This window comes from Lactuca saligna, chromosome 8 (genome assembly GCF_052625555.1).
Source record: "Lactuca saligna cultivar CGN05327 chromosome 8, ASM5262555v1, whole genome shotgun sequence".
NCBI classification, from domain to species: Eukaryota; Viridiplantae; Streptophyta; class Magnoliopsida; order Asterales; family Asteraceae; genus Lactuca; species Lactuca saligna.
The window spans coordinates 52171377-52193892 of NC_136424.1; the positions used below are offsets into that span (position 1 = coordinate 52171377).

General features: G+C 37.1%; 1 long non-coding RNA gene across 1 annotated transcript; it reads right to left on the reverse strand.

Moving 5' to 3' along the window:
- Positions 1–2259: 2259 nt before the first annotated feature.
- Positions 2260–3839, reverse strand: LOC145012695 (uncharacterized). Its single transcript, XR_013664626.1, has 3 exons — positions 3705–3839; positions 2586–3603; positions 2260–2495 (listed from the first exon to the last, which is right to left on the reverse strand). It is a non-coding gene; the product is annotated as an uncharacterized LOC145012695 (long non-coding RNA).
- Between the last annotated feature and the right edge of the window lie 18677 nt (positions 3840–22516).

A 22516-nucleotide genomic window follows, 5' to 3' on the forward strand; every position in this document is an offset into this window, starting at 1 on the left:
AACTCGGCGAGTCCATGGATGGACTCGGCGAGTAGGGTCGCGACTTTGATTGCGTGTCAAGTGGACTACTCGGCGAGTCCAAAGATGGACTCGGCGAGTAGGTGCTGAGTGGAGAAAACCCTAAATCTGGGGGATGAGCCCTATTTAAAGGACATTATACCCTCTCCCCAGCCTCTTTGATCCCCCTTGAAGTCCAGAAACCCTAGAAAGCATGATTGTGGAAGATTGGAGTGCATTTGGAGCTTGGGGAAGTGTTTGTTGAAGAAATATTGAAGGAGAAGAGGCTTGGATCAAAGGGCTTTGTTTAGATTCGGATTTCTTGCTGTTGGGGGATTCATTTTGAGGTAATATCTCGTTCTTGGGCTGTGTTCTTCTAGATTCTTCATTTTGGGGTTGTGTGGGAAGCTTAGATTTGTGGTATCTTGAGTTTGAAGGATAGATCTGAGGTTTCTACTTTAGATCTGGGGTGGTGAAGGTCTTAAGTGCATTAAAGTCCCTGTTCTTGTGTAATTGATGAAGTTCTCTTGTCCCAAACCCAAACCCTAGAGTAAAAATGCCTAGATCTTCTTGGATTCACGTAAAGATTGCCACTTTACATGATGGATGGCCTTAGGAGAAGTAGATCTATGGTTTGGATCATCTGCATGGCTTGGAAAGCTTCTGTATCGATTCAGACCCGGTGGTACTTGGTGAGTCACATGGGTGGACTCGGCGAGTTGCTTGAATAAAGTCTGGAACTCGGCGAGTTGGAAGAACAACTCGGCGAGTTGGATGAAGATGGCCTGGAACTCGGCGAGTTGGAAGAACAACTCAGCGAGTAGGTTGAAGATAGTCGTAGACTCGGCGAGTCTAGTCGTAAGGTTCAAGTTTCTTTTGGAAGTGTTGTGACTCGGTGAGTCAAGGGATGACTCAGTGAGTTATGTGCGAGTAGGCTCAGAGTTATTGGACTCGGCGAGTCTCGGGGTGACTTGGCGAGTTGGGTCGCGAATTGAAGGAGGTTCTGTGTATGAGGACTCGGCGAGTCATTGGGTTGACTCGGCGAGTAGAGTCAGTCAGGGGTAGACTTTGAATTTGACTTTGACCAAGGGCTAACCAGTTGATTTCCAGGGGGTAATTTGGTAATTATTGGTATGTATTGGATTTAGTCTTTTGGGTATTGACAGTGTTGGAGTTCGGGTCGGAAGCTGCATCAGCGTGATTTTATCCTTTCGGTCAGCAGTTGCGAGGTGAGTTATCCTCACTATATCAACAGGGTTTAAGGCACCAAGGCCGGCCCTTTATCGGATTGAGATCCGGGTATCTGTTGTTATGTTATTGCTTGATATGTTGCATCCTGGTATTTAGGATGGTATTCGTTAGAGACCTGGTTAAGGTCGGTATCCTGGTATATAGGGTAAGGCTATGCTAGTGACCGGTTAGGTTGGTATCCTGCTTAGAGTATGTTATGTTACGTGATCTGCTAGATCGGTTTGATTGAATATGAACTGTTATGTGATTGTATGTTTATGTGCACATGGTTGTTTTGACTGGAGATGGGTTGAGGCGGGTCCTGCTTTGTGCTGTATGCCAAGATATCCAGGGCGGACCGGTTGTTCCGAAGGCCCAACGAGCGGTCCGGATAGGCTGTAGGCCCCACGAGGGCGGACCAGACCTGCCGAGGCTCGGAGAGTGGACCAGGCCGACTGAAGGCCCGATGCGGGCGGACCAGTCATACTGTATACTCAGAGAGTGGACCAGGTGAGTTGAAGGCCCGGTGCGGGCGAACCAACCACACTACAGACTCAAGAGACATGATTGGACTTGGAGAGCAGACCAGGTGAGTTGAAGGCTCGGTGCGGGCGGACCAACCACACTGCAGACTCGAGGGACATGATTGGACTCGGAGGGTGGACCAGGTGGACTGAAGGCCCGACACGGCGGACCAGTCTCACAGTAGACCCGATATGCATGACTGTTCTGTGATTTGTTATGATATATGTATGGTATATGTGGTTGGTATTTTGGGGGTATCTCACTAAGCTTTCGGGTTTACAGTTGTGGTTTAATATTTTTCAGGTTCTTCAGGAGACTATGGCAAGGCAATGGCGTGATCGTACCGCTCCTCGTGTTTATGTTTTACGAAATGGACCTCGGAATACTCTGATAATAAATATATTGAAAATCTTTTGTAATAACTTAATGAATTGGGATGTTTTTGAAAAGTTTAAATTTTATTGAAATTTTTGGTCGTTACATTGAGACACCTTTAAAGGTATCCAAAAGATAATCTGTAATCTTATCAACTTAGATGAATCCCATTGTTCTAACAACTAAAGCAAGGATCAAAGGATTTGGGTCACACATGATGATAGTTAGTTAAATTTCCTCATGTACATGTAAGTAAATATGAGAGATTTCAAGTGTAAAGCTATGCATAAAAGACTTTTCAGCGTCACTTTCTTGCGATGCTATTTTCTCCAAAAGTCCTTGGCTGTACCCTTCCCATCACCAGTATCCTTCATGAAAAAAAGTTAAAAATTAATAAAAATTGGGAAACAAATAATAAATGTCAGGATTCTTGATTTTAAGATAAGCTAAAGAGTAACCTTTATTGCTCTCTTGAGCCAAGTGCAGCCAACAAAAAATTCTGAATCACTATTCTTTACCCAATTTTCACCATGACAAACAACAAATGGCATCCTCACAAAAGTAACTTCTTCAATTTCTAATCCTAACGTTTTAGTCTGCTAGATCGTAATAAAAATATAGATAATAAACAGAGCATTCATTTTAATTTTAAACCTAAAAATCCAAGATCTAAAAAAGCATTTCACTTTCATGAGCATCCAAGCCTTTGACTTCAGCCATGGTTGCCACATGAGGACCAAGTATTGCAAGGCCTTCCACTGTTAAAGACTGGATGGTAGTTTTAAAAATTTCACAAATTTGATTAAAGTAATATTCGTAAAACTAACAAGAAAATATTAAGAGCTTTTTATTCTTAAACAGTGTAGAGGAGAAGCAACTCTTCTGTTTGCAGAACCCTATGATACATTTGACAATATTAGTAAAAAGAAAACGTAAAATTCAAGAACATAAAAAAGATTAAAAGATCATATTTTACCTGACTTAAAAGCCTAAGAATATCACTTGCAATTGTATGTAAGTGTTTCATTCTTTCGACTTCCATCTTCCTTTATACGAAAAATGAATTTTTAATATTGGAAATTCTTTTGAAGGGTAGATTTGGAATTATGAATATGTCATAAGTCATAACTACCGCTATAATTCTTGAAAATAAGAACTCAAATATTCTTGGAAAGACTTTTGAATGGTAGATTTGGAAGTAACTCTCAATGCAGATTTTAATTCATCATATCTTCTTCGTGGAAGTTCTGTATATTGCTTAATGCATTTTGTTACTTTCTTAAAACATACAAACCAAAAACCATATTAATGATGACAATAAAAAGTGAATAAACAGAAAAGAGAGAATTTAAAATACATGTGCCTTTGCTAAACTCTCAGAGGCTTCTACTTACAACTTTATGTCTACACAGACATCATTCCCTGATTCCAAACACTTCATATACTGAAGAGTTGCATTTTCAACTTCTCTAATAGCTAGATAATAACAAAACATATAAAAAAATTATTAACAAACTTTAAATGGTGAACTTTAAACATAAAGATTCAACAAAAAATGTAACAGAAGTGAGACTTACTGAGCAGCACGAACTTGAACCTTGAGAAAATTAAGATCAATTATTGCAGAAAGTTTAGACCTTTATCTGAACACAAAGAAGGTCTTCTGTATTAAAATCAGCAGAAAAAGAAGAGATCCACAGCCTAAATGTCATGTGTTGTTATCGTAGAGATGTAACTTTTAACTTTTTTTTTTTCTTTAAGTGAAGAGGAAATGGAAAATGACAAGCATACATGGAAGCCATTGTGAATGTTAGTCCTCAGAATAGCGGCTACATCAGCAACTTTCACCACATGAGTGAAGTAACAAACCTATCAAGTGTACAACAAATAAACATGCAAATGTAAAAAACAAACATAATGTTTGGTTTCGTTGAATAGGGATAGAATGAATTTTTTTTAATTATATGTACAGTTTTTAACTCCACTCTATATAGTATGTAATTATAAATATAATAAATGAACTTTTTATTTACAGATACACATAATTAAACATAATACAACTCATTATAACACAAATAAGATTCTAATATAAAAGTTATTTTTAGAAATAAAATTATGATTTTCTTTTCTTAATAAAAGAGAAGAGATTTGTACAATAAATTAGATTCTGTTCAATTCCAAGCTGGAATGAAAAAGAAAATAGTAACCCTTAGCCAAAGAATAAAAGATTCCATCACAAAAAACAGGCAATTTTTTTATTCAGATGCAAGTGAGATCTTTTCATATGAACAGCAGAGTTACAAACCTTTTGATTCCCGCATGCCTCTTTAGCTGTCATTTTTCTCATTAAATTTTGGGTCTGGATTAAAGTAATGGTATACCCCTTAATTTGGTCTGTTCTTCATATAAACCTTCATTGAAAGCATCACCAACAGCCTAAGGAAGGTAAAGGGTCAAAACTCAAAACTAAAACTTGTTATAGTTATCAATCTAATTCTAATTGTAACTTGTAAGCAAAGTAACAGAAAAAAATTACTTTTGATATGAGGAGAACAAGCTTGATAAGAGGTTAGAGCTTCAAATTATTTGTAATTTCAACCATAATAACACAAAGTGAGATTGTCATTCTTATTGAACCTCCTAGAAACGAGGCAACTCCAACTAAAGCATATATGTCGGGTGTCAATTCAAAAAAACATCATAAATTATCAACTGGAAATAAATATAAATATATATAATATAACTATAAAGAAAAGATAAAAGATGTGTGTGAAGTGAAGTGAACTCACGTTCCTTCTTCAAAGTTGAGCTTTTCATAGAGTCTAACAACAAACATGCCAACAAGGCTTTAAATTTCTTGTAGCCAATTTATGTATGTTGAGCTTTTCATAGAGTCTAACATAAAAAAAAACATCCTTTTTTAATCAAAAACACCATATTACCCTCTGTTCTGCTTAATTTTATGCAGCTGGATACAATGATCTATCACATAAAATGAATCATAAACAAGAGGGGTCTGTGTGGGTTTATTGTTCACGACTTCACATGTTTGATGTTTGATTTAATGCTAAATATAGTACACATCTAAACATGGAAAAATTCCAATCAAACTGTGAAGAAATTCAACTTTATTATGTTTTATATTTATATTTACATAATTCATCCGCACATTATCATTAAGAAAATGAAATGAGAAGTATAAGTTCTTCTAGACAAACATACAAAAATTCATCAAAAAAATATAAAAGTTATAACAACCATTAAAATCACAAACAGATGATAGGAATACGATATACTCACCATCTAAATGTGAACTTTCAATTTTCAATCTAACACCGAAATAAGAACACATCTTGATCCAGATATTGATCTTCTTCTTTCTTCTCGATTCAAAGATCCATCCACTATGAGATTCCCTATATTGGGTTTATATGTGACATGGTTGAGGATGAGTGGGCTGCCACCGGTGGTGGTGCTGTACGAGAGGAGGGCTTCACGAACATGGCTGGCGATTCTATCCTCCTCCGGGATGAGGTCCGACGGATTGTTCTGAAAATGAGAAGGGAGGTAGAAAATTGTGGAGAAAAGAGGATTAAGGTTGTAGTGGTTGATTGTGAGAAGGATTTAGGGTTTCCTTTGGTTACCCCCTTCACGATGGTGGTAAATGAAGCGTTCTTCGAGGTAACGAGGATTGGAGGCAGTTGATGTGGGTGAGGGGTGGAGACAAGGGAGAAGAAGGTGGGGGTTTAAAAAATTTAGGGATTTCAGTTTTCTAGGAGACATGCGTTTCTTAAAAGAAATATAAAACGACATTCACAGAGGACGTATATTTTAGATAAAGTGACCTCCGTGTTTTTAATTTGTTTATATGAGACACTAATTTAACGACTCGCAATAATGCATGACCTAAATCCTTAAATTTCTTTTGCATAACATAAATCAATGAGTGTCGTGGTTTCGGCGTCATAAAAGGGTCTTTTTCTTGTAGTGCTCATTTCTGAATTCATTCAATCACTTGAATCATTATAGAACTTATCACATAAATAGAAAGCTACTAATTAACTACTACCGAACTACTTTCACTTAAAATGACGATTAGGGTTAAGTGTTTCTCACTTAACCCATTAAGGACTTAATTCATTAAGTCTATCACTCCACTAGGCCATCATACAATGGAATCGCCATAATTCATAACTTCAGTCCACTGGTCCAAATACTGGTCCCGTCAACCAAAACTAACATTTTATAAAATTAGGGTTTTCTTAACCCTAATTAGGGTTTCTAACCCAAGCATATGCCAATTAGTCAAACGGTTAGGCTTTTAGGTTACTTAATGTTTTGTTAGGTTAATTAGGGTTTCATTAGGTCGAGCCCCACCTATTGCCTCCTCGGGCGGTGGTGCTCGATGGCGGCACACGGCGGCAGCCAACACCTCACGAAGGTGGTGGTTATGATTTTAGGCCCAAAACTGTCCAAGCATATCAAGTAGCAATCCATTCATACACCAATGCACACCGCCACCTAACAAGACGGCTGGTGGCGGCAGCACGGTGGCAGCCACCACCTCATGGTAGTGGTGGTGAGTTTTCTGGCAAAAAAAATCTCACATCCAACATAACGCCACCAATACACGCCTTAAACACAGTAATCACATGCGCACATCCACCTTCTTCAGTGGTTGGTGGCAACGGGAGATGGAAACAAGCGATAATAACCATGGTGGTTCCCACATCTTCCAGCCAACATGGAGCATACACATAACTTCTAAATGCAATAGCAACACACACACCTACATGAGATCCACTGAAACATGCACCAACACAGCCACCATCATGGTGGCAGACGGCGGCCAGAGCTCGGTAACGAATCAGAATAGCCGCATGGCGACGGGACTCGGGAAATTGCAAAACAATAAAAAGGCGCATCACCGGGAAGTGAGAAGTGGCGGTAGCCACAAACTCATCGATCCTTGTAGTCACCAGCAACGACAACATGAAAGATTTGGCTCCATGCTTCTGGCTTCGTCGGTAGTGGCATCACATAAGAATGCTCGGTTGTTTAGGGTGTCACTGGCAACGGCTAAGGCGGTCAATCTCAGCTGGGCGGCGGTGGTTGAAGAGGTTGTGGTTGAAGCATCCTATATAGGGGTAGGGTTTCGGATGCTATCCTGAAGAAGGGAAAGAAAAGGTCACCCGGGATATCCCGTGATGATTCAAACTTCATTTCTTTTTTCCAACTTTGGTCCCTCTCCACAAAATCCTTTTTAAAATTTAGTCCAAAAGTTTCCCTTTAGCCCTTGCTTCCATAATTCCTTTCATAATAAACCCTAATAATTACCAAGTAGCCCATGTCTTCAAAAATCCATTCAAATCAAACCCATAATTTACTAAACAACCCTCAACCATTAGAATCCTTTACAATTTAATCCGAAAATTACATTTTAATCCCAATACTCTCAATTATGACTTTTAACCCCTCGAAACCAACACCTTACTCAATTATTATTGATTTTAGGGCTTCTATTCATTTATTAATTAGTCCATTTTTTCATTTAATAAACAGGGTGTTACATATGGACACTGTTTGGACTCGACGAGTTGTCTGGAAACTCGGTGAGTTGACTTGAGTTCTCATGATTTTATGAGTTCTAAAGGAACTCGACGAGTTAATAAGTTGCACTCGACAAGTTGGGTCAACATGGACTGTTGACCTTGACCGTTGACTTTGACTTTGCCAAGGGTTGATCTAGTTTGACTGCAGAGGGTATTTTAGTAATTTGGGTCTTGATGGATTTGGTCCTATGGTGGTTATAAGTGGTTGAGTTTGGAGGTGTGAGTCGAGACTTGATTTCTAAAGTTTTGCATTTTTTATGAGGTGAGTTTTCCTTATTGTACTGACAAGGTCTAAGGCACCAAGGCTCGAGTACTGTATGATCTGTTAGATCGGTATCTTGGTAAATAGGATGTTATTATGTTGTTATGATTTGTTAGATCGGTATCCTGGTAGATAGGATGTTGTTATGCTTAGTGGTATGTTAGATTTGTTAAGTGGCTATGTGATTATCTGTTATATAAGCATATGTAATTGGTGGTTGAGGTTTTATTACTTAGTGCGTGAGCCAACAGACTGGGGCATTCCAACCCGATGGTTGTGGGAGTACCAAGTGAAAATGTGAGATATGTATTTTCATTGGCTATCCACAGAAGTCCTCTGGATATTTTTTCTACAAACCAACTGAGAATGTGATATTTGTAGCACGAAATAGTATAGAGAGAGAGAGAGAGAAAGAGAGAGAGAGAGAGAGAGAGAGAGCTCATATGCAAGGTGGACAATAGGAGTACCATCGACCTTGAAGTAATTCAACAATCTAACGATGAAGGAACCTCTAAAGATGTTACTATCAACTTGAGGAAGAGATTCCAGTTGAACCAATTGAAAAATCATTACCACTTAGGCATTCCAGTAGAGTTAGAATGCCACCTGGGTTCTATGGTTTCCATATTTCTACAAATGGTAATACATTTATCAGTGACAGTACTTTGATAAATTTGGATGAACCTTCTAACTAAAAGGAAGCAATGGCAGGCCCTGAGGCAACCAAATGGCAAGAGGCAATGGACAACAAGATCAAGTCCATGTATGACAACTAAGTCTGGAATTTGGTTGATAATGTACCAGGTCGTTAGACAATTAGGTGTAAATGGATCTTTAAGAAGAAGACCAACATGGATGGAATGGTACACACTTTCAAGGATCTACTGGTTACGAAGGGATTTACACAAACCCCAGGGGTTGACTATAATGAGTTCTTCTCACCAATAACTATGATTAAATCTATTAGGATAATGCTCGCCATAGTTGCATTTCATGACTATAAATTTGGCAGATGGATGTTAAAACCATTTTCCTTAATAGGAAGTTGGCTGAGGATATTGACATGAGTCAGCTAGAGGGTTTTGTAGATGCAAAGTATCCAAATAGAATGTGTAAGCTTGAAAAATCAATCTGTGGATTTAAACAAACTTCTTGCAAATGGAATCTTTGTGTTGACCAGAATGTTAAGGAATTTGGATTCTCTAGAAGTTAAGATGAATCTTGTGTATATGTCAAAGCTAGTTGGATTATAGTAACCTTCATGGCATTATATGTCGATGATATACTTGTTATATGAAACGACATCCCAACTTTGCAAGAAGTCAAGTCTTTGATTGGAAAGTGTTTCACTATGAAGGATTTGGGAGAGACTGTTTATATTTTAGGGATAAGGATTTTGAGAGATGGGAGTAAAAGATTAATTAGACTTATTCAAAGTACATACTTGGAAAATGTGCTAAAACGTTTTAGCATAGAGAACTTCACGAAAGGAGAACTGCCTATACATAGTAATACCAAACTAAGTAAGACTCAAACCTGATTATTGATGCAGAGATAGCATAAATAAGTAGAGTTCCATATGCTTCTGCCATTGGATCTAAAATTTATGCTATGGCATGTATTCATCTTGATGTGGGTTTTTCTTTGAGAATGGTTAGTCGTTATCAGGGAAATCCAGGTAGAGATCATTGGATAGCCTTTAAGAATATTCTCAAGTATCTACGAAGAACTAACGACTGGGTCCTAGTACTTGGTGGCAGTGATACATTGAGAGTAATTGGGTATAGTGACACCAACTTTCAAACAGACATAGACAACATCCGTTCTCAATCTTGTTGGGTGTTTCCCTTAAATGGAGGGAGTAACCTAAGAAAGTTCCAAACAAGAGACGGTGGCTAATTCTACCTATGAATCATAATGCATTGCAACGAGTGAAGCATCAAAAGAGATAATATGGTTAAACAACTTCATCGGAGACCTTGGAGTTGTTCCAGTCATCAAGGAGCCAATGGAAATTTTATGTGATAATTAAGGAGTGGTTTCCTTGACTAAGAAACTAATAGATCATGGTAGATCAAGACATATCGATTAAAAATACCATTTCATCAGACATAGAATAGAAGGTCACCTCGTTGTAAAGAGGGTGTAATTTGAAGAGAATTCTGCAGATCCCTTCACAAAGGATCTGAGTAGGGTCATGCACGTTCAACATGCTAGGCGCATTGGCTTGAAAGATGATATTAGTTTTAGTAGTTAGATAGTTATTTAGAAAGTTGTAACAAAGTAAATGTAATTGACGTTTGGTGATTAAATAATAGGAATTATTTATGGGTTCGTTTACTACCTTTTGTCAATTGTATTATTGTGTTTCATTTTACATGTTTTACTTCCCGAATAATTCAATTATTCAAATTCCATAGTTGTTCGTATTTTTGGAAGTAAGTAGTGAATTAAGATTGTCATGAATTAAATTGTAGATTGTCTAAATATTTTTAGACATATCAATGGTATTGTTGGAACGTTCATGAGTACTTTGAACTGGATATTTAAGTATTAAATTAACGCACACTTAGAGAATTACTTCATGACATTTATCATGAGTAATTCTAAGATGATAACATCTTATAATCTTGAAACAGAGATATATGAGTTGTGGTTTACAAGTCAGTTGTGCACTGATGACACATAAACACATCGGTAACTTAATGTTATAAAACATGTTGTTGTGCATGATTTGATGAGTAAACAGTTCAAGCATATAAGTCAAAGGTTATTTGCTCTTTTTTCCCTAACGGGAAAAGTGATATCTTTGATGTTGTCTTATAGTGTCGGACCCGACCATGACTTAATTGGTGTGCTCGATTTGAAGTTCTATGTCATTACAAATCAGAAATTTGGAAACAAAGTATTGGACAATAAGATTGATTCTATTCCTTGTCTCATGTCCGGATGACATCTTGCAGAACGGAGGATTATATGATCACTTATCTTAAGGACATGTAACTGACTGGGTCAGAGTTCGATAGAGGCTTTTAGAAGCTACAATTTGCTGATCAGTTTATAAGTTATACTGGCAATTATAGTTACAAACTTATCCAAGTGGGAGATTGTTGGGTTAGGTGCCTAAACTCATAACTATAATTGATATAAACTTCAACTGATGGTAACACAGTCCTTTTGGGTTGCCCTCAAACCTACCATTGGACATAATATGTTTGGAGAGAGAAATGATTTATTATTTAATTAATAAATTGAAATAAATAATTTATTGATATAGTATGGAAATAATATATTAATTAGAAATAGTAATATTTAATTAGAAACTAAATGGAATTAATTTGGTGATTAAAAGAATTAATTAATAGTATAGGGACTAAAGTGACATTGTTCAATAGTTGAACAAGAGGCATTCTAGAAACCTCCTTGAGGCTATAGACGGATTTAAGGAGCCATTAGGGTTTCTAGAATTATCCATGTGGGTAAATAGGAAGCTAGATAATTACCTGGTTCAAGATAATGTTATTATATTGGGTTTGAGCTTATCTAGGGTTTCCTCCTTGAGGCTATGAACAAGAGGCAAATATAGAAACCTCCTTGAGGCTATGGACGGATTTAAGGAGCCATTAGGGTTTCTAGAATTATCCATGTGGATAAATAGGAAGCTAGATAAGTACCTGGTTCAAGATAATATTATTATATTGGGTTTGAGCTTATCTAGGGTTTCCTGATTGCACTATATAACGGCCCCTAGAGCTATGATTTTCGGCCACTCATACCTAAGAGAGTATAGCCCGAAAGTCTGATCTCCCTCCTCTCTCTCCTTAATATCCTTCTTGCTTGTGTTAGGTGTGAACCACTAGAGGCACAATGCTTGTGGTGCTTGCTTCCAAAAGATCAACAAAAGGGTTTCTTGATTGTTTACATACACAATCAGTACGTTATGTATTTCATCTTATGAATTCCGATTTAGATAAGAAGTTTTGTAGTTTTGATAGTTGATATTATGTTGCCTTTTATGTGAAAGACATAGATCCTTCATGGGTTTCATTTTCCGTAAGCATTTAATTGTTAAATGTTTTTCCGCTTAGTGCATAGAATTTTTGTAACCTACATTTTCCATCAAATCTATCAGATAAAATCTCGGTTTGTTGGTCCGGAAAATCCCCACGCTAAGATCATCAAATAATATCCAAATAATAATAGGATGTCAACTCATAATTAAGAATCTAAATTACTTATCCAACATCTAGGGTAAAAAACCATTTTACCCTTTTCTTACTTGGCCCTAATCCAAGACCCAACCCATTTACTCAAAAGGCCTAAATTCCTAAATGACATCCCAAGGCCCAATATGGCCCAAATTCATCATGGAATTAATCCCAAGAAAATTGAATAGTCCATCTATGGGCCAAAGTCAGAAGTCCAATGGCCTAACAAGGCCCAAACCCGTGAAAGTCAACTTAAAACCCAAACAGTTGGTACGCTAAGCGTACTTAGACTTACGTTGAGCATACTTCTTCTATAGCGTACGAGTTGGGTACACCCTATGTACTCCACATACTACCATACCAAGTCATTACGCATTGAATCGGTTAAGCTAACATGCCAAACTCTCATATCCGATTCTAGAAAGTGACTTAACACGTAATGTTGGAAACTTTACACTCATGCATAACTTAATAAGGCCCAAAACTGATAAAAGAACCATAACAAAGAACCTAACTCTTGCATGGACCAAGATATTTCTGTTAGGGTGCAAAGTTATGCTTGGATGTATTATTTTAGGCTTTTCTCTTTGTATGTGTAAATGGGTTGAGTCTTTTCCTATAAATAGGAAGTGAGTGACTCCCATTATGTAAGAGTCCATATGGAGTGTTAGACTAGAGAGAGAATTTTTGTACAAACCCATTTGTATATTCTTTCTAGATCTAATAAGAGCTTAAAAAGAATTATTTACTCCTTGTGTTCTTGAATTTGTATGATGAATCATTAGATGTTTTCTAATTCCGCACATGCCATCATAATCAATACCACATCAATTTCATAAAGGTTTCATTTTTATGGACAAGGGACTTGAAATGTGCTAAGATCCAACCCCCATGGCTTCTAGAGTAGATCATAAACTCAAATATAGCTCAAAAGACCCAAAAATCCATTAATAACGCCCTAAGTTGGATCTACCATGAAGAACCATCAAGATGGGAGCTTTTTACCTCAAATGACTTGCTAAGGTGAAGATGACTCTAGATCTACAAGTTCAGCTACTCCCAAGCAACCTCCAAGTGTTTTTCTTCTTCTACTTCACCAAAAACACCACCAAAACTCAATTTAAAGCTCAAAACTCACAAATAACAATTAGGGTTTCGATATTAGGGTATAGAGTGATGGATGTTGATTAATAAAATGTCCAACAGTGTTATAAGTTTCTTAAATAGGGCACAAATCTTAAAAATTAGGGGTTGTCCTTGCATTACGTAGCGTATGTGAGTGAACCCGCGATCATGAAATGAGCTAGTACACTAAGCGTACTCATATAGTACACCACGCGTACTAGCTAGGGACTTAAATGATAGAAATTTTGCATTAAGTGTTAAAAAGGAAGCATACCAAATCTGGAATGTTACAATTTGGTTCTTCTTAAAATTAAAATGACTATTATACCCTTAATATATTTATTTTCATTTTTCTTTCTTTTTTAAACTATTTTATGATAAATAACTATACAAAAGTCCCACTTACCCTCATTCTCATGAAAAAACCACAAAAAACGCACTTGAGTATCTGCATAAAATAACCACCTGAGCACAAAAATCATGGGTTAGTCCATAATTATTGTCCTATTATTTGTATATATATACATCACATAGTAAAATTACGCACCAACAATGCCTAATTTGTCTGTATGCAGTGCAAACAATTTCAAATTCTTTTTCTACTATTGTACCACTACTTATATTTCCTTTGTCATCCCTACTATGAAATCTTACGTTTGCCTTTGATGGATGTTTGCACCGTGAGGATTATAAGATGCAAAGACTTTACTTATTATGTTGGAGCTCATGAACTCAAGACTGACCCATGGGCCTGGGCAAGCTGGTCCCATTTTAGGTATGTTGGAACTGTTCTTAAGGCCCGATACTCGTTTTATATCCGATCCAAAAAGAAAGTGGGTGAAAGTGATACTGAGACCAGGCATGCGATTGCTTCCAACTTCCAATGCGCAATAACTCTTCAGATTTCTGTGGAAAATCCAAATAATGTTTCTCCTCAATCAAGAAGAAACAGTAATCGATTTCTTAGATTTCAAGTGATTAAGTGAATCGATTTATTCTTCATTTGATTTTCTTATATTTCTGATGTTTTGAGTTTCTCCATAACAACCGCCGATCAAGGAATGACAATCAGTGAAACGAGTCAGATCGCTTCTCTTTTTCACGATTCCAGAAAACTAAAATCGATTCTTGCCCTTATTCTTTTCGATTTCCAGTTTATAGTACTGAAACAACACAAGTCAATGTGAATGTGAATCTCGATTTTTGCTCTTCTTATTTTCGATTTCCAGTTCCTTTTTCTTGAAAATGAGACAAAATCGAGATGTTAGTTTCAAAAATTATATTGCGTCAAGTAAGATAGTCGAGCCCTTAGTTGAAAAACAATTGATTTTTAAAGATAATCAAACCAAGGGTTTAGGGTATCATAGTGTGCCCCCTCCTTTTAATCACAACTATAACCCACCCCTTGAGACCAATGAGGAGGAGATGCCTGCTCAGTATGGCCAAACCCCTGCTCCAGATTCAGTTAAGACTGAACAATCAGGGCCAACTGAGGGTGTTGAGCTGAACGATAGTAATACTTCTACTTCTTGTGCAGGCAAAGTAATCGAGGATGAGAACAAGGAGAGTTCTACTAAACAACCAAACGACCCCTTGAACTTTGAATATGTTGCTTCGAATCAACCTGCTGTTGGTAAATACAGGCCACCATTTCAAGCTAAACAGAGTGCCTGTTGCAACTTTGCATGTGGGAAAAGCAAGAGACAAGGAAACCATACGCCACCAGGGGCAGGAAGAAATAACTTCACGGTGAAGAAAAAGACTTGCTTTCACTGTGGAACACCTGGACACATTGCCATAAATTTTCCTAATCGTGTATACGTTCCCTACTATGCACAAGCGTGGCAGAACACACCAACAGAGAGATACTTCAAAAGAAACCCTTCCAGGCCACGTTCAAATAATGGTGACTGGAACGTGCAGAAGGCCAAGAATCAAACCCACAAGGCTAAGAAATCAAATCCCAAGGACAAGAAGGGAATGCCGGCCAAGAAGCCTAATCCAAGAGATGCTCCAGTGAAGCCAAGACTGGTTAGGTCAAAGTCATCACGACGATCGACTTCAAGTTTAAAATCAAGTGCCGAGGCACCCATCGGATAGAAAAAGAAATGGGTCAAACCTAACTACAAATGGGCTCCAAAGGTTCAATCTCCCAAATCACCTAATGACTCTAACATTTCCACATCTTCTGTTTGTGATAAGCAGGATATGTCATGGGAGAGAGTACCCTGCAAAGATGATAAATGACAACCCAGTTTCAAAATGGACTGGGTTCCAAAGACCAACTGATCCCGCTATGTGTCGGAGCAGCTATGGAGGTGTATCATCAGACCTCGGTTTATTGATAGTGGTTGTTCTAGGCACATGATAGGAGGAAGCTCTCAACTGTACAACACTCGGAATTTTGTTTGAGAGTATGTGTCCTTTGTAGGAAGGGAAGAAAGGAAGGGGTCACTCATGGGGTTTGTGCTTAATGAAGTGAAGAATTTTCGGATCTGTTCTGAGATTGTGTGTGCTGTTCTCAGACCTTCTAGATGAAAATTCAATCTATGACTTACGGTTTGAGTTTTCTTCTCTATACTCCTGAGTTTATCTTACTCTGATTTGTTTTAAAGACAATTCTTCATTATCTTAATAGTTTTTTGTTAGTAGTTATTTTTGGGAAGTGATATCAAAAGGTGATAACGGGCAATCTGATTCTGTGTAAAGTACCAAAGTTAAATTGTCTAGGCTCTGTGTTCAATGCGCTGGTAGGCACGAAGGATTTAAATGGACTTGACTAGGTGCAGATGAACTTAAGAAATCAAATGACTTGACAAATCTTGACCTAGATAGATCCGTTTAGCCTGACAATACAATGCTCACATAGGTTGAGCAAGGAGATATACATGAGAATCCACCAGTCACATTAAAGAACCCGTATCTAGAACTGTGGTTTTACTTTTCCTTGATGTACGGATTATGTCCTTAATTCTGATATTGAAAGAGTGACTGGGAATTCCGAAAAAGTAGGTCTGTAGAAAATTATTTTCTTTCTTTCTTACTGTTAGTCATATGTTGCCCCCTTTACGTGATTGGAAGAGATCCGACATGGACTACAACATATGCAAATCTATTTCTCTAAATATTATTTCTATGACAATCTTCTTATCTGTTAGCCATATGCTATCTCCTTTGTGTGATTAACAATCCGACCTGGTACACAACATATGCAACCTTCTACTTCTCAATCCCTCTAAAAAATATAATTAATAATAATCTAAATCTATCCTCTATATGAATAATAGTCTGATCACCTAAAGTAAGGAGTATCTCGGAAGTTCTTGATTATTGGGGTATGTTAGGAAGCGGGAAATACGTTCTAGTACATCAAAAATTGAACAATTATAGATTGTCTATAGATCTCGCTGCTCAATTTAGGTGGACAACAATATCCTTGGTCGTCGTTAGATGAATGGTCCTTAGGAAGTTTTATCTAGGAACATAGGATCAACTAGTCTTGTCACTTATAGCATATCCAAAATTTGTCATAATTCTTCGTGCTTAAGTGGACCACAATACCGACGATCGACCAGATGTATTCATGAAGGGGAAGAAACTGACAAACGGATTAAGATTGTCTAACAACTTTGATCCCAAATATTTTTGTTTTTGTTAAATTTGTTCATAGTTTTCCTCTATGCACAAATTTAGGAGGAGAATTCAAAAAAAATCAAAAGTCAAACAAAAAGCAGAAAAATTCAAAAATCAAACAAAAAAATAGAAAATTAAAATATATATATATATATATATATATATATCAAAAATCCAAAAATATTTATATATTTTTTTTTTCAGAAAATATCAAAAATCAAACAAAAAAATATAGGTTATTTATATATTTTTTTTTCAGAAAATATCAAAAATCCAAAAATATTTTTTCTGTGCTAATTTTTCTTTTAGTTTTGTTTTGTCTTGAAAAATGATTTCAGGCGTCGATGAGATTCGTGGAGACTGTATTGAGATTTTTAAGCCAAAGCTTCATCCGTGAGCATCGAAGAATTTTCATTCGAAGGACCAAGAAATGAAGACTATTCTTTCAACATTTAATCTGTCAACCCCAGTAGCATGGTGAAGCTGTACATGAAGATTATGTGACCGATTGCATTGAAGCCTCCACAATCAATTTGTTGCTATCTATGAACCTGCGCAAGTGATCCAGAAGATTCGTTCTCTTTATTCTCTCTGAAGATTCTCAAGCTGAAAGCGCCATCTTTCATGGATCTCTACAAGAAGCCTCCTCACCCAATGTATGTTCAATGTTAAATTCTGCACAAATCCCAACTGCTCATGATGAATTCATTTATTGAAGATTCATATGCTCATCTTGATGTTGTGAAGAAATTTGAAGATTAATGTTGAAGCCAAGATCCCAATGAAGATTAACAAGAAAAATCCAGCTACTTTTTAGGGGGAGTTTGTTGGGCCAATTAGAAAAGAAAGTTATAAACCAAGGTGGAGATTGTTGGGTCAAAAATATGGTTTATACTTTGCTTTTCTAGGAAAATATATTTTTATGTAATGTTGTATGTGTTTGTAGTTTGTGTGTAAGACCGTACACGTATGTACGGCTGCACACCCTGTGTACAGTCGTACACAGGGTGTGCAGCTGTACACATGTGTATGGCTGGAGGTCCATATAAATAGATGTAATGGGTAGAGTGTAAGGCTAGAGAAGAAATAGAAAGTTAGAGACAAGAAGTGTGTGTGAGAGAGAATCTATTGTAAAGAGCATCACTCAATTTCATTAATACATCATAGATTCATCTTCTTCTTCTTCTCATTCTCTTCTATTTGATCTGGCTTCATCCAATTGATTGGGATTCCGCACCATCAATTGGATCTGATTGATACACAAGCAATTTTGGGACTTACATGAAGCCTAACTACCATACAAATTTGATATATGAATCATAAAAACTAGTTATAAGATTACCTCTTTGTTGTAGATTGTAGAACTTGGCCTTTCAAGAGCTTAGTACCCCAAGTGTGATGCCTCATACAAGTCACAAACAACATGAACCAATGGAGAATAATGAAAGAGATTTTTACATGCTCAAAATCGACTAGGCATTAATATTTGAGTCTTAGGGTCGATTTTGCAAGATAGAGGGTTTAATTTATAGTTTGGAGTCCTTTGGGTTTATACTTGTAAACCTAATTCACTTGGGCTTTTAATCCATTAACTCATTATCCTTATGGACTAACTCTTCATGTTCTCTCAAAAAGATTTAGTCCAATTCTAATCAACATGGATCATTAGCCGAAACTATAAATACCACTAAGGTACATAATCAGTCCCTACAAATATAATTAGTCTCTTTTGATCACTAAACTAATTCCAAATTAATTCTTGACCAATACTAATTAAATAATATGATTTCTTAATTAATATATTATTCTTATAATATATAAATAAATCATAAATAACCTCTTTCTCAAATATCCATCCTATCAAATTGTCCTCATGAAGGCAACCCAAAATGAACCATTCAACTCATGGGTAAAGTACATACCAATTATAGTTATGGGTTTAGACACCTAATCCAATATCTACTTCGTGTTGGCATTCATTTGAAGGTAAAAATTCATTACCTTGATCATTTTCTTGTTAGAGCTCTCCATTCATACATTTAGGGCCTTTTCTAGCTTATTCTTAAGTTATTTTTGGTATTGAGCACGTTTCAAAGTGAGAAGTTCAGATCTAGACTCCTCTAGGATCTCATGGACATAAATTTATCGACTTTATCAAGCTTTGGCCCTTGTCCATGCTCTAAACCTCTTCTTAGACTTGGTTTTGGTGTTTTAAGCCTTTTATGACCTTACATGCATGTAAATTTAGCAACTTTACATGATAACATCACCCTAGGAAGCTAAATCTGGATTTTGGAGCTTTAGACTCAACTGGAATGAGTTTAATGCAAAATGAATGAAGAAACTCGATGAGTTAGATAGCCAACTTGATGAGTTGGATAAGGATTTCCCCCTTTCTATATTCTGGGTGAAGTCGACGAGTTGGTGAGGTAACTCGTTGAGTTGTTTAGGGTTTTCCCGATCTTCTGGACAGTGTATGGACTTGACGAGTTGGTTGGAAACTCGGAGTGTGGACTCAAGTTTTCACGCTTTACTGAGTTCTAGAGGAACTCAATGAGTCAATAGCTGTACTCAACCAGTTGGGTCAACTTGGATTGTTGACCTTGATCGTTGACTTTGACTTCAACCAAGGGTTAACAGAGTTTGACATCTGAGGGTATTTTGGTAATATGGGTTTTGATAGAAATGGTCTTATGGTGGTTGTAGGTTATTGAGTTGGAGTTGTGTTTTGGGAGATTGACAGTATCATCCATTGCTACTCGCGAGGTGAGTTGTCCTCAATATACTAAGGGGTCTAAGGCACCAAGGCTGGCCTATTCGATTTAATATCTAGTAGTTGATTGATATGATGAGTACGAGTTAGATATGATTGCTTGTTTGGTATGATAGTCTCTTAGATCTGGAGGACTACCTAAGATATTGTTTGATTATCTTTATGTGCACTTATCTGTTATATGTTAACATGTTGTGTGGTTCGCTTGAGGTTGCATTGCTCCGAGTGGTGGCCAACAAACCCTGGAGTGTGCCATAGATGAGCTGATGGCTAGAGGGTATACCGGAATCATACAAAGGCCTTATGCGCATTCCAGATACGACCAGAGGGTCGGGTAGAGCATGCCAAACTTGTTCTGAGGGATAATCATTTATATTATAGTCCGTGGGCAATCCATACTTATGTTTTGGGCTCAAGAGCAATCTAAATATGTGCTATGGGCTGGGGAGGGCATACCAGACTCATACTGTGGGATTAGGGGGTAATCTAGTCTGTGTAGCTGTGGACCCATTGCGTGTTGTTACTTTTATTATTGTTATTGTATTGAGCTATGTGTTATGTATCTGTATATTGGGGGTAACTCACTAAGCCTTCGAGCTTACATTTATCGATTATTGTTTCAGGTACTTCGGATGATAGCAGGAAGGTGAAGGCATGACCGTACACTTCCTCAAATATTATGATTTTGATTTCTAATATACTCTAATATTGTTTTATTTTGAAAATGTTTTAGAAGCAGTACCGTTTTTGGACGTTTTTGCAAACAATTTATGAACTTGGATTGGCTTTGAAAAGTTTAAATTTTTATGAATTTTTATGGGTGTTACAAGTTGGTATCATAGCCTTGGTTTGAGTGAATTAGTGGAACACTCATGTGAATCCAGTCTCAAACTAAGGAAAGGTTTTCAAAAACTATTTTCAAATGGTTTTTAAAATAAGTAAGGAGCATGCGATGTGTATGATCATCCGAAGCCAGTAGGTAGACCCCAAAATACCGTAAAGTTATTTGATATTGTGATATGTTAGAACAACAGGCTAGTGATAGGCTAGGGATGTTCAGGAATTACATGAAAGAATTTCCTGATAGCATGAGGTCCTTCTTTATATTGAGTTGACATCATTATTGTAGTTGCTTAGTGTATGCATCATAGTTGTACATGACTAGGATCTTATAGTCCTAGAAGGTTTGGTTTGGCCTTATTTTCCGTTCTTATTTGATGAAGGGCTTAGGGTAGGATCGGATATTTGAATGTTTAGAGGGTCCATTATTATGTATGGCTAGCATACACGAGTGCTGCAAGGTTGGTGGAAGTTTCTTAGATGAGTTGTGAGCGGTCAGTTGAATAGCTTGTAGATATTTAGCCTTCCTCTAGGAGTGATGATTGAGCACCCGTTTAATGTTTTGTATATTGTTAGGGCATTGTGATGATCCTTTAGACAAATATGGGTAGATGTGGAAGCTAGTATGGGCCTGTACTACTGAAAGCATAGGACCTATACGCGTAACAAGAAATTCATAAACCCTAGGGTTTAGTTAGGAGTTGGTTCCCCTCAATGTATAGAGTATCTGATAGCTTTTTGGTGTATTTTCAAAATGATGATGAGAAGTGTTGGGCTTAGAAGATTGCGTCTTTTGGGCTCGTTTGTTTATATTGTTTTGTACTACGGTTTGGGCCTGTCCAACCGTGTGTCTTTTATGCTTTGTATATAAGCTTATGCTTGCATGCATATTAGGTTAAGGTTTTAGAGATCTGAGAATACGATATTTTCCAGACGACTAAAGATTTCTTTGATCATACTTGTAACCTTCCAATCCTCTACAGTTGATGTTCTTAATCGAACTCTTCTGAGGATTTTGTTTTAATCATTCGACACGTTTGATTCATTCTTGTTCAATAATTTTACTGTGTTTATATCGTCATTGTTTTCATAACTTGTTCAAGATCTAATCGATCTTCATGGATTAAAAGAAGCTTTAATCTCATCAATTGGTATCAGAGCAGGAGGCTGTGTAATTGATACACATCTTTTCTGTTAAAAAGATTTTCATTAGGGTTTTTCCGCAATCATCAATATTTATTGAGCCGTCATCTCTTTATTGACGTATCTTGATATTTATTATTTTGCCCTGATCTGCTTTATTACAAGTCTGATCTTTAAACAGGTTTTTACGATCATAATGGACGCGACACAATCAAACGTTATTAATATTTCAAACAGCATTGGTTCGACGACAAGGATTCCGATCTTATACACCAACGATTATGAAGTATGGGCACATCATTTCGAAGACTACGTTATTGGGTCGGAGGAAAATGGGTATTTGATTTGGGAAGCCATCACAAACGGACCGTTCTCTCATTCTGCAACGTCCAGAATCATTAAAACTCAAAAAGAATACAATGATCTGCTCAAGGACGTGAAAGACATTGCACAAGATGAAAAGGACAAGTTCCAATGCAATATCAAAGCACTAAGATTGATCCGGTTCGCCCTTCAGTCCGATACATTCAGATTGGTTAGCTCATGCACGACGGCGAAGGATGTTTGGGACAGACTTCGTGAACTGTACTCTACAGACGAAGATCTCGAACATTCTATTCAAACTCTGCTTCTATCTGAGTTTGGTGAATTCAGACAAGGGGCTGAAGAATCTATGACCCAGACGTTCGATCGTTTCAATCATCTTCTCAGCGAGATGATCAAACATGATATCGAAAGGAAGCTCATCGAACAGAAGGTTACATTCCTGAATGGTCTAAGGTCTGAGTGGAGA